General features: G+C 42.6%; 1 long non-coding RNA gene across 1 annotated transcript; it reads left to right on the top strand.

Moving 5' to 3' along the window:
* Positions 1-553: 553 nt before the first annotated feature.
* On the top strand, positions 554-9,289 carry LOC124014541. The gene is made up of 3 exons (XR_006835036.1): positions 554-777; positions 5,046-5,201; positions 9,157-9,289. It is a non-coding gene; the product is annotated as an uncharacterized LOC124014541 (long non-coding RNA).
* Positions 9,290-14,283: the final 4,994 nt, after the last annotated feature.

The raw sequence follows: 14,283 nt of genomic DNA, 5'->3' as shown, positions 1-14,283 counted from the left end.
GGTGGCTTTATGTGTCGAAGCGGAGAGTTCTATGTATAACGACCTTGTGCGACTTCTCCAGAAGGACAATTATCTGAGCGTGTCAACGGCTGAAGACCACAGTAAAGATTTCACTGAGCTCTTTACAGCAATATATAATGTCACAATGGAAGAATGCCACTTGTTTTGCCGACCAACACACACGCACACACACACACACACACACACACACACACACACACTACATCTCAGATCAGTGCATAATGAGACACAAGGGAAAATAAGTTGGTATTCTGAGAGACAGTTTGTTCTCTGGTCCTCAGGGAGAGTTAAAGAAGTCTGTTTTCTGAGACACACAGTTTCTTCTCTGGTCCTCAGGGAGAGTTAAAGAAGTCTGTTTTCTGAGACACACAGTTTCTTCTCTGGTCCTCAGGGAGAGTTAAAGAAGTCTGTTTTCTGACACACAGTTTCTTCTCTGGTCCTCAGGGGGAGTTAAAGAAGTCTGTTTTCTGAGACACACAGTTTCTTCTCTGGTCCTCAGGGAGAGTTAAAGAAGTCTGTTTTCTGAGACACACAGTTTCTTCTCTGGTCCTCAGGGAGAGTTATCCTTTGAACAGGACAGTCTGGTTGATGGGTGCCGTGAGGTGCGTCAGTTCCGCTCGGACCTCCACCTGGTGAGGTTCTACTTCCTGACGCGTCTCTACTCGGCCTACAATGAAGAACATCCGAGCTGACTTCCGCACCGGCCTCAAACCTGACTTCCTGATTTGTCTACTCCTGTATCTGGGACGTCTCCAGGTACTTCTTTTGGTTCTATTCTATTCTACTGTATTTATTTTGTGCTTGTTCACTGTGGATTGCAAACTCTAACCTATACGTTCAGATCTGATATAGGTCTAGTGAAGGGGGAATTCTTCAAACTGACAATGAAGGACATCTCCTTGATTCTGTTAGCTCAATTTAGAAGAATTCCCAAGAGCTCACTAATCAGATTGATTTTAGTTGAGTCATATTGTTAATTTTTAAAAATATAAATCAGTTTGTCCATTTGGACGTGTGAAATGTGTCTTGTGACATTTGAATCAGCTCACAGCATCACTCTGGCCACGATGACAACAGTGGAGGCTAGTATTGACAGTCCTTTACCTACCTTACAGATCTTTCCCAGTAATCACTTTTGCTTTGCATCAAATTTGATTAAAGTTCAGTCTTGTAGTTGTTGCTGCTCCGTCAGGGTGAGAGAGAGAGGGAGAGCGAGCGAGAGAGAGATGAGTGTGTGATTAATTATGTACAGACTGAATGGCATCACTCAACCTGGAGCCTGAGGGCCCTTTAGTTCTGCCAAAGAGTGGAAAATCAAAAAGGATTCACATAGTTTCGCATCATCAACCAATTTCTGGCTTGACAATGTTTTCTCTAGTTTAGAGGAGAAATATTGAACTATTTGTCAAGAGGTAGAGGATAGCAGAACTGCAGAAGTGTTCCTATGATATTCACATTGAATAGCCTAGATTTTTAATAGATTTTAGATGCTTATGTGGGCCGATCTGCCTCAATTGATACATTTTATTTACATAATCATTTTCTTAAAGATTCCCTTGCATAACTTCTTCCAGTGTTTCTGAAGTTGTTTGTCGTGAGGGTGTTGATGACGTGTTGCCTTGTCTGTCACAGTTATGGTCGAAAATGGGGTTCCACAATACGAGAGAGAGAACCTCAGTAAATTATTTGAAAAGATCAAAAGCCGTCATGCTTCCAGAACGTCTCACAGTGTGGAACCTGGTCATGCCACTGGGCAAGAAAATCATTGGTGGCTTTCAGGTTCCTGAGGTAAATGGGTGACCAATCAGAAAGCGAGAATGTATTTTTGTTACTGACTGACATTCGGTAACCATGGTACTGTAGTCAGTATGTGGGACTGTAGCAACACACTGATAGACAATGATACCATGGATGCTTTGCAAAACTTCATGAGTCAACTTTACCTCTTCTAATATGTTGTTCTTAGTGTGCTGGCATTTAGGGCTCCCAAAGCAATAACAACCAGAATAAATATATTACATGAAATACTTATTTTAGTATTTATATATTTCCAGTTCTATAGTCCCCTTAGCCTCTCTGCATCCTTCCCCACAGATCTCACACATGGTCCCGATGCTGCGCCAAGATGTGATCGGCGCTAACCTGCTGTCTACAGCAGCAGGTTAACGGACGCCCACGCAGGCTGCAGCATCGGGAGCCTGATGGGATCCACCGGGACACCCTGTTAATCACCTGCCTGGAGCCAGAGTACGCTGCCCGGACCTGGGGGAGCGGAGCTGCACCACGGCTCCCCACACTCTGCTCCAAGTGGCCGGGCTACGGGAATGCCTGGTTTTGGAGTTGACATAGTGGGTTAAGGGAATGCCTGGTTTTGGAGTTGACATAGTGGGTTAAGGGAATGCCTGGTTTTGGAGTTGACATAGTGGGTTACGGGAATGCCTGGTTATGGAGTTGACATAGTGGGTTAAGGGAGTGCCTGGTTATGGGGTTGACATAGTGGGTTAAGGGAATGCCTGGTTATGGAGTTGACATAGTGGGTTACGGGAATGCCTGGTTATGGAGTTGACATAGTGGGTTACGGGAATGCCTGGTTATGGAGTTGACATAGTTACAGTTATGACACAGTGGGTTACAGGAATGACATAGTGGGTTACGGGAATGCCTGGTTATGGAGTTGACATAGTGGGTTAAGGGAATGCCTGGTTATGGAGTTGACATAGTGGGTTACGGGAATGCCTGGTTATGGAGTTGACATAGTGGGTTACGGGAATGCCTGGTTATGGAGACGACATAGTGGGTTAAGGGAATGCCTGGTTATGGGGTTGACATAGTGGGTTAAGGGAATGCCTGGTTATGGAGTTGACATAGTGGGTTACGGGAATGCCTGGTTATGGAGTTGACATAGTGGGTTACGGGAATGCCTGGTTATGGAGTTGACATAGTTACAGTTATGACACAGTGGGTTACAGGAATGACATAGTGGGTTACGGGAATGCCTGGTTATGGAGTTGACATAGTGGGTTAAGGGAATGCCTGGTTATGGAGTTGACATAGTGGGTTACGGGAATGCCTGGTTATGGAGTTGACATAGTGGGTTACGGGAATGCCTGGTTATGGAGTTGACATAGTGGGTTACGGGAATGCCTGGTTATGGAGTTGACATAGTTACGGTTATGACACAGTGGGTTACAGGAATGACATAGTGGGTTACGGGAATGCCTGGTTATGGAGTTGACATAGTGGGTTAAGGGAATGCCTGGTTATGGAGTTGACATAGTGGGTTACGGGAATGCCTGGTTATGGAGTTGACATAGTGGGTTACGGGAATGCCTGGTTATGGAGTTGACATAGTGGGTTAAGGGAATGCCTGGTTATGGAGTTGACATAGTGGGTTAAGGGAATGCCTGGTTATGGAGTTGACATAGTGGGTTACGGGAATGCCTGGTTATGGAGTTGACATAGTTACGGTTATGACACAGTGGGTTACAGGAATGACATAGTGGGTTACGGGAATGCCTGGTTATGGAGTTGACATAGTGGGTTAAGGGAATGCCTGGTTATGGAGTTGACATAGTGGGTTAAGGGAATGCCTGGTTATGGAGTTGACATAGTGGGTTACGGGAATGCCTGGTTATGGAGTTGACATAGTGGGTTACGGGAATGCCTGGTTATGGAGTTGACATAGTGGGTTACGGGAATGCCTGGTTATGGAGTTGACATAGTGGGTTACGGGAATGCCTGGTTATGGAGTTGACATAGTGGGTTACGGGAATGCCTGGTTATGGAGTTGACATAGTTACGGTTATAACACTGTGCTGACAACAGTGATGATGAGAGTGATGTGTACTGTAGCCTGATGAGGGTGATGTGTACTGTAGTCTGATGAGGGTGATGGTGATGTGTACTGTAGTCTGATGAGGGTGATGTGTACTGTAGTCTGATGAGGGTGACATGTACTGTAGTCTGATGAGGGTGATAATGATGTGTACTGTAGTCTGATGAGGGTGATGTGTACTGTAGTCTGATGAGGGTGATGATGATGTGTACTGTAGTCTGATGAGGGTGATGTGTACTGTACTCTGATGAGGGTGACATGTACTGTAGTCTGATGAGGGTGATGATGATGTGTACTGTAGTCTGATGAGGGTGATGTGTATTGTAGTCTGATGAGGGTGATGTGTACTGTAGTCTGATGAGGGTGATAGTGATGTGTACTGTAGTCTGATGAGGGTGATGGTGATGTGTACTGTAGTCTGATGAGGGTGATGGTGACATGTACTGTAGTCTGATGAGTGTGATGTGTACTGTAGTCTGATGATGGTGATTATGGTGATGTGTGTTGTAGAAATGATCCTTTGTCTACACAGAGACATTTTTCCTAACGAAACTCTTAACACGTTCTACAAGCGAATACTGGAACAATATTGCCATTCCCCACATAAGAACGTGGGAAATGGTCAGAGGCGAGCTAAAGAATAACATGTCATATGGGTTGTTATTTTGTGATGTCATTAAAAGTGTTAAAGGAAATACTGTAACTTGGAAAGTATACACACTACATGTACGAGGTCTCCAGTCTTTACGTTGTGCATGAAATATTTAAAAAATATGAAAGTATTTTTGTTAAGATAGGAAAGTGATTTTAGGAGCCATGAGATAATTTGTCTCCTATAAACTTTGCACAGTAAGTAGCCACGCCCCGATTGAGGTCAGAGTTGTGTGTCGGCCTGAGGGAACCGTCCCTTTTGGCCAGAGTGCATAAAAGGATTGGTAAAGAAATTAACATTGAGACCAGATCATCGCCAGGCTGCAGATGCGCCTGTAAAGTAGTTTGAACCCTGAATACCAACACGAGGTGGAGAAGAAAACTCCCCTCTCAGATAATCACTGGTACAGCTGATTAGCTGTTCTAAGTCAAATATCTAGAAAAGCTCATTTTAAGTGGGACTACTCTACTACTCTTCTCAATTCACTATATTATTCTACTCTCATCACCAATGGGAACCGTCGACACGGATGGCTAGCCTATCTTCCGAAGGAGCATCTTCCAGAGTAAACATCAGCAGAAGACGGGGGAGGGGGAACCCTTTAGGGCAATCAGAGCCTTACAAGGGTGTCGCTGAAAAGCCCAACACCCTTCCTAACAAGGCCTCGTTCCGACAGAGAAACGGCGAGCGAAGGTATTCACACGTAAATACATTCATGATTTCCAAACGGGAGAATAGTTTCTAAAGTGTATGAAAGATAATTGTCTTTTTCTCTCTCTCTCTCTCTCTCTCTCTCTCTCTCTCTCTCTCTCTCTCTCTCTCTCTCTCTCTCTCTCTCTCTCTCTCTCTCTCTCTCTCTCTCTCTCTCTCTCTCTTTACCTCCCTCTCCTTTTGTAAAAAGCCACCATATTGTGTCAGTCCTCTAGGGACCTTTTCCGAAAGTATTAAGTGTGTATGTTATTCTGTGTTATCATTTAGTAAGCTAGTAAATAAATAATTTAAACCATTTGTGTTATAACTGGGGTTTTTGCAGATGCAAGGGGATTAGGATCTGTTCAGAATGATGATGTGATACAAGGTTATGATTAATACGTTGACTCTTTTATGGTTGTGATAGGTATAGCACCACAGGATTTAACAGAACACACAAGACAACTAGAACACAAATGCCTTCTATTCAACTTCTATGGATAGTCTTCCTTTTAGAGTTGAATTCGGGAGATGGTAACTCAACCGCTCCCATGGTGCCCCAAATCCTAATGAGTTAATTGTTACGTGATTAATTTTATCGGGTGACAAACATATCCAGATGATGCTGTGTAATATTTTGCGTAATGATGCTATCGCTATCGGTGTGATCCAGGCGTTAGGCTCTACAACCTGTTGTAAAAAGAGGATTCATTCTTCTTAATTTTAAGAAGTTATTTGTCCATTTTAGTTGTGATTACAAACCTTATCAAAACATTTAGGCTGCATGAGGTGTGCGACTATGATTTGAAAAAGTTGCACACAAGACAACGTTGTTTCTTGCCTTAAGCTGGGCTTCCTTCACAAGTGATAGGCTAATATTGTCACCCATCAGACTATTCTTGAGTTAATCTTGTCTTTACATATACTAAATAATATATATGTGAAATTTGTTTTGATTTAGAAGGGTCCATTATCATGCACCTGTCTGGAAACAGGGACAGGGGGGGAAATACATGTCATCTATGCACTGAAATAGCTAATGGAGGACGCTTTTCCTGTCGTTCATTTTCATGCCAGCCAGGTAGGATATACTCCTGTTGTAAAGAGAAGCAATGTGCTTATATTAGGAAAGTTGAGAAATTAATATAGCAGGCCTAGCCAATAGAAAGCTGATGGGATCCTCCTCTTTTTAATAAAGGCCATCACTCTGTTTTCTCACACAATTGCATAGCCTATAGAAATGTCGCGCAACATGAGCTCATGGACTCTCATTGTGTTTGATTAGATTTTCCATTACATTTGCATTGACGTCAGAGTGATTAGAGGGACAATAGAGTGCTGAGTACCAGGCAGTTAGCAAGTTTGGTAGGCTACTAATGACCATCAGCAGCATCAGAGCTTGGAGAAGCCTAATTACTGTGACTAAATGGTCATGTGGAATTTGACTGCCGTCATGACTCGTGACCGCCGATGTGACGGTAATACAGTCACCTTAACAGCCCAGGTAAGGATACATGTGTTATGCTGCTGTTGAAGTATGAAGCAACTGGCATCATTTCACCTAGTCGACAGAGAAAAGCACCAAGAGTACATTGAACAGCAGCAGCAGATCAGGTCGACGTGGCCCCACCCCAATATCCCACAAAACATAGGTCATAGCTTAATCATTAATCACTAGTCTTAATTTCTCATGAATATAATACAGAGATGCCTATCTAATTATATTGTGCTTTACTTAGACATTTATTTCTAATCATATATGTTTTTCCTTTCACCTTGTTCCACAAAATGCATGTTTTCTCTGTTTCCCCGCGTTCACAGTCCTACGCATAGAGTTGTATAGAAGACCACCCATAGAGTTGTATAGAAGACCACGCATAGAGTTGAATAGAAGACCACCCATAGAGTTGTATAGAAGACCACGCATAGAGTTGAATAGAAGACCACCCATAGAGTTGTATAGAAGACCACCCATAGAGTTGTATAGAAGACCACCCATAGAGTTGTATAGAAGACCACCCATAGAGTTTTATAGAAGACCGTCCACAGAGTTGTATAGAAGACCACCCATAGAGTTGTATAGAAGACCACCCATAGAGTTGTATAGAAGACTACCCATAGAGTTGTATAGAAGAACACCCATAGAGTTGTATAGAAGAACACCCATAGAGTTGTATAGAAGAACACCCATAGAGTTGTATAGAAGACCACCCATAGAGTTGTATAGAAGGCCACCCATAGAGTTGTATAGAAGACCACCCATAGAGTTGTATAGAAGACCACCCATAGAGTTGTATAGAAGACCACCCATAGAGTTGAATAGAAGACCACCCATAGAGTTGTATAGAAGACCACCCATAGAGTTGTATAGAAGACCACCCATAGAGTTGAATAGAAGACCACCCATAGAGTTGTATAGAAGACCACCCATAGAGTTGTATAGAAGACCACCCATAGAGTTGAATAGAAGACCACCCATAGAGTTGTATAGAAGACCACCCATAGAGTTGTAAAGAAGACCACCCATAGAGTTGTATAGAAGACCACCCATAGAGTTGTATAGAAGACCACCCATAGAGTTGTATAGAAGACCACCCATAGAGTTGTATAGAAGACCACCCATAGAGTTGGATAGAAGACCACCCATAGAGTTGGATAGAAGACCACCCATAGAGTTGTATAGAAGACCACCCATAGAGTTGTATAGAAGACCACCCATAGAGTTGAATTGAAGACCACCCATAGAGTTGGATAGAAGACCACCCATAGAGTTGTATAGAAGACCACCCATAGAGTTGGATAGAAGACCACCCATAGAGTTGGATAGAAGACCACCCATAGAGTTGTATAGAAGACCACCCATAGAGTTGTATAGAAGACCACCCATAGAGTTGGATAGAAGACCACCCATAGAGTTGTATAGAAGACCACCCATAGAGTTGTATAGAAGAACACCCATAGAGTTGAATAGAAGACCACCCATAGAGTTGTAAATGTAAATGTCAATGTATAGAAGACCACCCATAGAGTTGGATAGAAGACCACCCATAGAGTTGTATAGAAGACCACCCATAGAGTTGTATAGAAGACCACCCATAGAGTTGGATAGAAGACCACCCATAGAGTTGTATAGAAGACCACCCATAGAGTTGTATAGAAGAACACCCATAGAGTTGAATAGAAGACCACCCATAGAGTTGTATAGAAGACCACCCATAGAGTTGTATAGAAGACCACCCATAGAGTTGAATAGAAGACCACCCATAGAGTTGTATAGAAGACCACCCATAGAGTTGTATAGAAGACCACCCATAGAGTTGAATAGAAGACCACCCATAGAGTTGTATAGAAGACCACCCATAGAGTTGTATAGAAGACCACCCATAGAGTTGAATAGAAGACCACCCATAGAGTTGTATAGAAGACCACCCATAGAGTTGTAAAGAAGACCACCCATAGAGTTGTATAAAGAACACCCATACCACCCATAGAGTTGAGTTGGATAGAAGACCACCCATAGAGTTGTATAGAAGACCACCCATAGAGTTGTATAGAAGACCACCCATAGAGTTGGATAGAAGACCACCCATAGAGTTGTATAGAAGACCACCCATAGAGTTGTATAGAAGACCACCCATAGAGTTGTATAGAAGACCACCCATAGAGTTGTATAGAAGACCACCCATAGAGTTGTATAGAAGACCACCCATAGAGTTGTATAGAAGACCACCCATAGAGTTGTATAGAAGACACCCATAGAGTTGTATAGAAGACCACCCATAGAGTTGTATAGAAGACCACCCATAGAGTTGAATAGAAGACCACCCATAGAGTTGTATAGAAGACATTTGTGTTCCAGTTGTCTTCTGTGAGTTCTGTTACATCCTGTGGTGCTACCGTTCTACTGCACTGACGGGATTTATGATTCATTTACTGCTCTCTTTCTCCCACTCTGTAGTTCACGGCAGGAACATGAGGCCGCCTCAGGACGATGTCACGTTTCATCACAACCAGCGTTCTGAGCCCTCTCCTGTACTCCCTGTTCACCCACGACTGCGTGGCCACGCACGCCTCCAACTCAATCATCAAGTTTGCGGACGACACAACAGTGGTAGGCTTGATTACCAACAACGACGAGACGGCCTACAGGGAGGAGGTGAGGGCCCTTGGAGTGTGGTGTCAGGAAAATAACCTCACACTCAACGTCAACAAAACTAAGGAGATGATTGTGGACTTCAGGAAACAGCAGAGGGAACACCCCCCTATCCACATCGATGGAACAGTAGTGGAGAGGGTAGCTAGTTTTAAGTTCCTCGGCATACACATCACAGACAAACTGAATTGGTCCACTCACACTGACAGCGTCGTGAAGAAGGCGCAGCAGCGCCTATTCAACCTCAGGAGGCTGAAGAAATTCGGCTTGTCACCAAAAGCACTCACAAACTTCTACAGATGCACAATCGAGAGCATCCTGGCGGGCTGTATCACCGCCTGGTACGGCAACTGCTCCGCCCTCAACCGTAAGGCTCTCCAGAGGGTAGTGAGGACTGCACAACGCATCACCGGGGGCAAACTACCTGCCCTCCAGGACACCTACACCACCCGTTGTTACAGGAAGGCCATAAAGATCATCAAGGACATCAACCACCCGAACCACTGCCTGTTCACCCCGCTATCATCCAGAAGGCGAGGTCAGTACAGGTGCATCAAAGCTGGGACCGAGAGACTGAAAAACAGCTTCTATCTCAAGGCCATCAGACTGTTAAATAGCCACCACTAACATTGAGTGGCTGCTGCCAACACACTGTCATTGACACTGACCCAACTCCAGCCATTTTAATAATGGGAATTGATGGGAAATGATGTAAATATATCACTAGCCACTTTAAACAATGCTACCTTATATAATGTTACTTACCCTACATTATTCATCTCATATACATATGTATATACTGTACTCTACAACATCGACTGCATCCTTATGTAACACATGTATCACTAGCCACTTTAACTATGCCACTTTGTTTACTTTGTCTACATACTCATCTCATATGTATATACTGTACTCGATACCATCTACTGTATGCTGCTCTGTACCATCACTCATTCATATATCCTTATGTACATGTTCCTTATCCCCTTACACTGTGTATAAGACAGTAGTTTTGGAATTGTTAGTTAGATTACTTGTTGGTTATCACTGCATTGTCGGAACTAGAAGCACAAGCATTTCGCTACACTCGCATTAACATCTGCTAACCATGTGTATGTGACAAATAAAATTTGATTTGATTTGATTTTTGATTTGAATATTCCTCAATTTACAGGTAGTTTGAAATGGTTTGAAATGGTTTCCTCTCATCTTCTCACTGCACTGATCTCAATAGGCAGTGTAGTGGATTCCTGTCAGGATTCTGCTTTCGTCTGTCCAATTCTATCACGTCAGTGCAGACAGAGGACATGAGGAGAGGAAGCCACTCATCTTTTGAGATGCACCTGTAGTGATATAGCTATTAGGTTTACTCAGTACTGCTTTCTTACGATGACCCACTGTCACTCCCGAGGTGGAACAGACCAGACCAAATGATGCCAGAACCACCCCGGCATAGCCCTGCAGCCAAATGGCACCTGGTCAGTAACAAAAGAGGAATGTAAGCATAGAGGATCTAGTGTATTCAGCAGGGGTTGTCAAACAGAGCTAACCTGCTTCTTGTAATTTCTGCCCTCTCAAAGAGACCATATGCTCAGAACCCACCAACACAGAAATAATTCTACCCACAACTCCCCCAACAAATGTAATTATCGGATGTAAATGAGCTTAATTAGTTTAAACATTTACATTGATGTGTACACTGAAATGTTGACTAATATGCATTGTCCCTGTTGTCAACTAAATTGCTAAAACCCCAAATCATATCCCGACTGAAGCAGTTGATTCATCTTTTCTTCCATCAGATGTTGTGGTATGATGGGTTTATATGTTCCACCATGTCAGACACATGCTAACGGAGCTTCTTCTTATTGATTGCAACAACAAACAAACAGACAAAACAAACAACAACAAAAAAATTGCGGGGGGGGGGCAGGGGACGGATGGGGGGCATACAAGGCTGAGACTGGGACACACAAGGCTGAGACTGGGACACACAAGGCTGAGACTGGGACATACAAGGCTGAGACTGGGACATACAAGGCTGAGACTGGGACATACAAGGCTGAGACTGGGACACACAAGGCTCAATAGTACATTGAAACTGGTGGGGAAACAGACTGGAAGGTGTGAACATTGTCAGGAGGAGATGTAGACAGTGGAACGTGTTCTATTTCAGTGCCTGAAATATGTGAGAGAAAGGGAGTGATTGTTATTATTATTTGAGGAGTAATGAGGTTGAAGAGTAATGGGGTTGAAGAAACAGGATTAAGTGAACTGCTGGATAAATCTTCAGGGGATGTAGTATTTAATTATGTATTTAGTTTCCTTAGGGAGACAAGATTATTGGGCAGTAGTCAGACCTTCACTGTCTCTGGTCCACATTCCAGTCCAGTTGGTGGCGGTAATGCACCTTAAAGTTGGTTGCCAACCGCCATATAAAATCCACAGAAGAAGAAGAAGAAAATGGCAGAAAATATGCAGCTGAAGTCCGACAATACCGGATACAAATTATGACAAATGTTTAGAAAATGTTGAGCGATGTAATAAAGTCATGACTTTTCAAATGAGTTCCGTTGGTTGACAATTAGTTAGCTACGATATCCTTACAAAACGCATAGCATTACAGCAGTATGTACCAGCGGTATGTTAGCTATGTCATGACGTGGCCCTTTCTGGGTATAGATCCTGGCTTCCCCCTCTCTCTCTCTCGCTCTCTCCTACACCCAGGTTCTGTTATCTCAGGTAGTAAATTCCTGGTGGAGACTCTCTCCCCCTGGCTACGCAGTATGGAGAGAGAGTTTAACAGTAGAACAAAGGAACTCCCGCCAAATTCTACTACATTCCAGGATTTGAGAACTGAACAATATCCATGTTTTGGAGAATGTGTAAACGGTCGGTGGAGAAGCCAGTTACAACCCGGTCCGTTTTGTTTCATGTTTGTGACCTCATGAAAGACAATACAGCCACATTGCCCTAACTCTGTTTATCCTGTTCAGGATACCAACGTTTATTGCCCCTTCTGGAGGATTTGGGTACCCATATAAAACAGGATAAAAAAAAATTCAAAAGTTGCTCATATTTGCATATAAAAAATATTATCGAATAGTAAACACTCTAACAATTCTAAAACCGTTTAAATTTTGTCTCTATGTAAAGCAGAAGTGTCAGGGCATGCATTCTCCCAAAATCTCTCTTGTAATGGAAAAAGTTGCCTCTGCTTTGACGTCATCTTTAACACACTTCCCAAAAGGCTACCGCTCTGGGAACAGTTTCTACGTGTTCAGCGTGAAGGCTGCCTTCTATGGGGCTTGTCAGTGTGTGAATCGCGCGCTCACGAGACGTTGAGCGTGCCGAAAGGTCTCGGTCACGCCAAAAAAACAGTGCCCTGTATGCGTGCTCTGCACATTTTCTCTCTTTCCCTCAGGATCGATTAAAAGACGTGTGTGTTTCGCTTCGTCCTCACAATTGCTGTAGATCTTTATAACATGTTAAAGCTTAATTATGAACATAGTTTGACAAGGTTACTCGACATATTATATATACTTTCGATGTTTTGGTGCGCAACCACTTCAATTTTGCCTACATTTTTACCAAAATCAGGCTATTTTGAGAACCGAAAGACGCAGACTTGAAAACTGAACGCTAATTTGGTGAGAATAATCCCTTACAGGTCTTCTGATGGAAGAACAGCAAAGGTAAGGGAATATTTATGTATTAATTTTGGGTTTCTGTCGACTCCAAGATAGAGGAGTCATTATGCTAATGTGGGAGCGCCGACTCCCTATTATAGCCTAGTAAACGCAAAATGTAATGTTATGAATAAAAGTAACACAGCGTTTGCATTTAGAAGAAGTGTATCTTCCTATACATATGTAAAACATGCATATTTAGTCAAAGTTTATGATGTGTATTCCTTGTTAGCTGACGTTATCTGCCGGGGCTATTTAATTTCTCTGGACATTTTAGTAGCATTTTTTGAACGATGCATCATTGTAAACAGAGATTTATGGATATATATAGCATATTATTGAGAAAAAAAATGAATGTACTGTGTAACATGTTATATTACTGTCATCTGATGAAGATTTCAAAAGGTTAGTGAAATGATTTTTCTTTTAATCCTGCGTTTGTTGATTGCATATTTTTTCCTACTTGGCTATGCTAATGAGCTATGTCTGCGGTGGTGGTTTGACATAAATATGTGCTATGTTTTCGCCGTAAAACATTTTAGAAATCTGACTTGCTGGCTAGATAAACAACTTGTTTATCTTTCTTTTGAGCTATTTTACTTGTTAATGTGTGGAGGTGAAATATTTTTAGGAATATTTTTGCGCATTGTGCGTTATGGTAATGAGCTTGAGCTGTAGTCACGCTACCAGCAGAGGAATATAACTCCCTAACAAGTTATACAGGTGCCTCAGTTATGAGGTTTGCATCTAATTCTTGTATAAAAAGAATGAGTAAAGATGAAACTATTTGAGAAATGATGTAATGTGATGTTAAACCTTTAATGGGAGAGAATTGTATTTCCTTTAAAGTTTAACTAAGTCATTGGCCCGCCCATGTGAGCACAAACATGATCAGGCATCATGGAACCGCCTCTTCTACTGTTACGAATAAAAGCCCCTCGTAAGAAAGTCCTCTTCAGACTGAGCAAACCCACAGCGTGAGCTGTGATTGCGAATAGTTTAGACCACAAAACCCCCAGTGTAAGCTAAGGTTGCAATGGTTGTTGAATTCCTAAACATACCACGTGGAGCATTGGCTACACGGCTGGTAAGGGTTCAACTCTGAGACTATCGATCCCTACAGAATAAGAGCAAATCTTAGATACTAATTACTAGTCTGCAGCTAGAAATTATGTAAGTCTGGGACGAGAATACAGACAACCGCCGAAACATCTACCTATGAGAACATCTCTGAATGGTACTC

This window comes from Oncorhynchus gorbuscha, linkage group LG25 (genome assembly GCF_021184085.1).
Source record: "Oncorhynchus gorbuscha isolate QuinsamMale2020 ecotype Even-year linkage group LG25, OgorEven_v1.0, whole genome shotgun sequence".
NCBI classification, from domain to species: Eukaryota; Metazoa; Chordata; class Actinopteri; order Salmoniformes; family Salmonidae; genus Oncorhynchus; species Oncorhynchus gorbuscha.
This window is presented reverse-complemented; position numbering and strand designations above follow the sequence as displayed.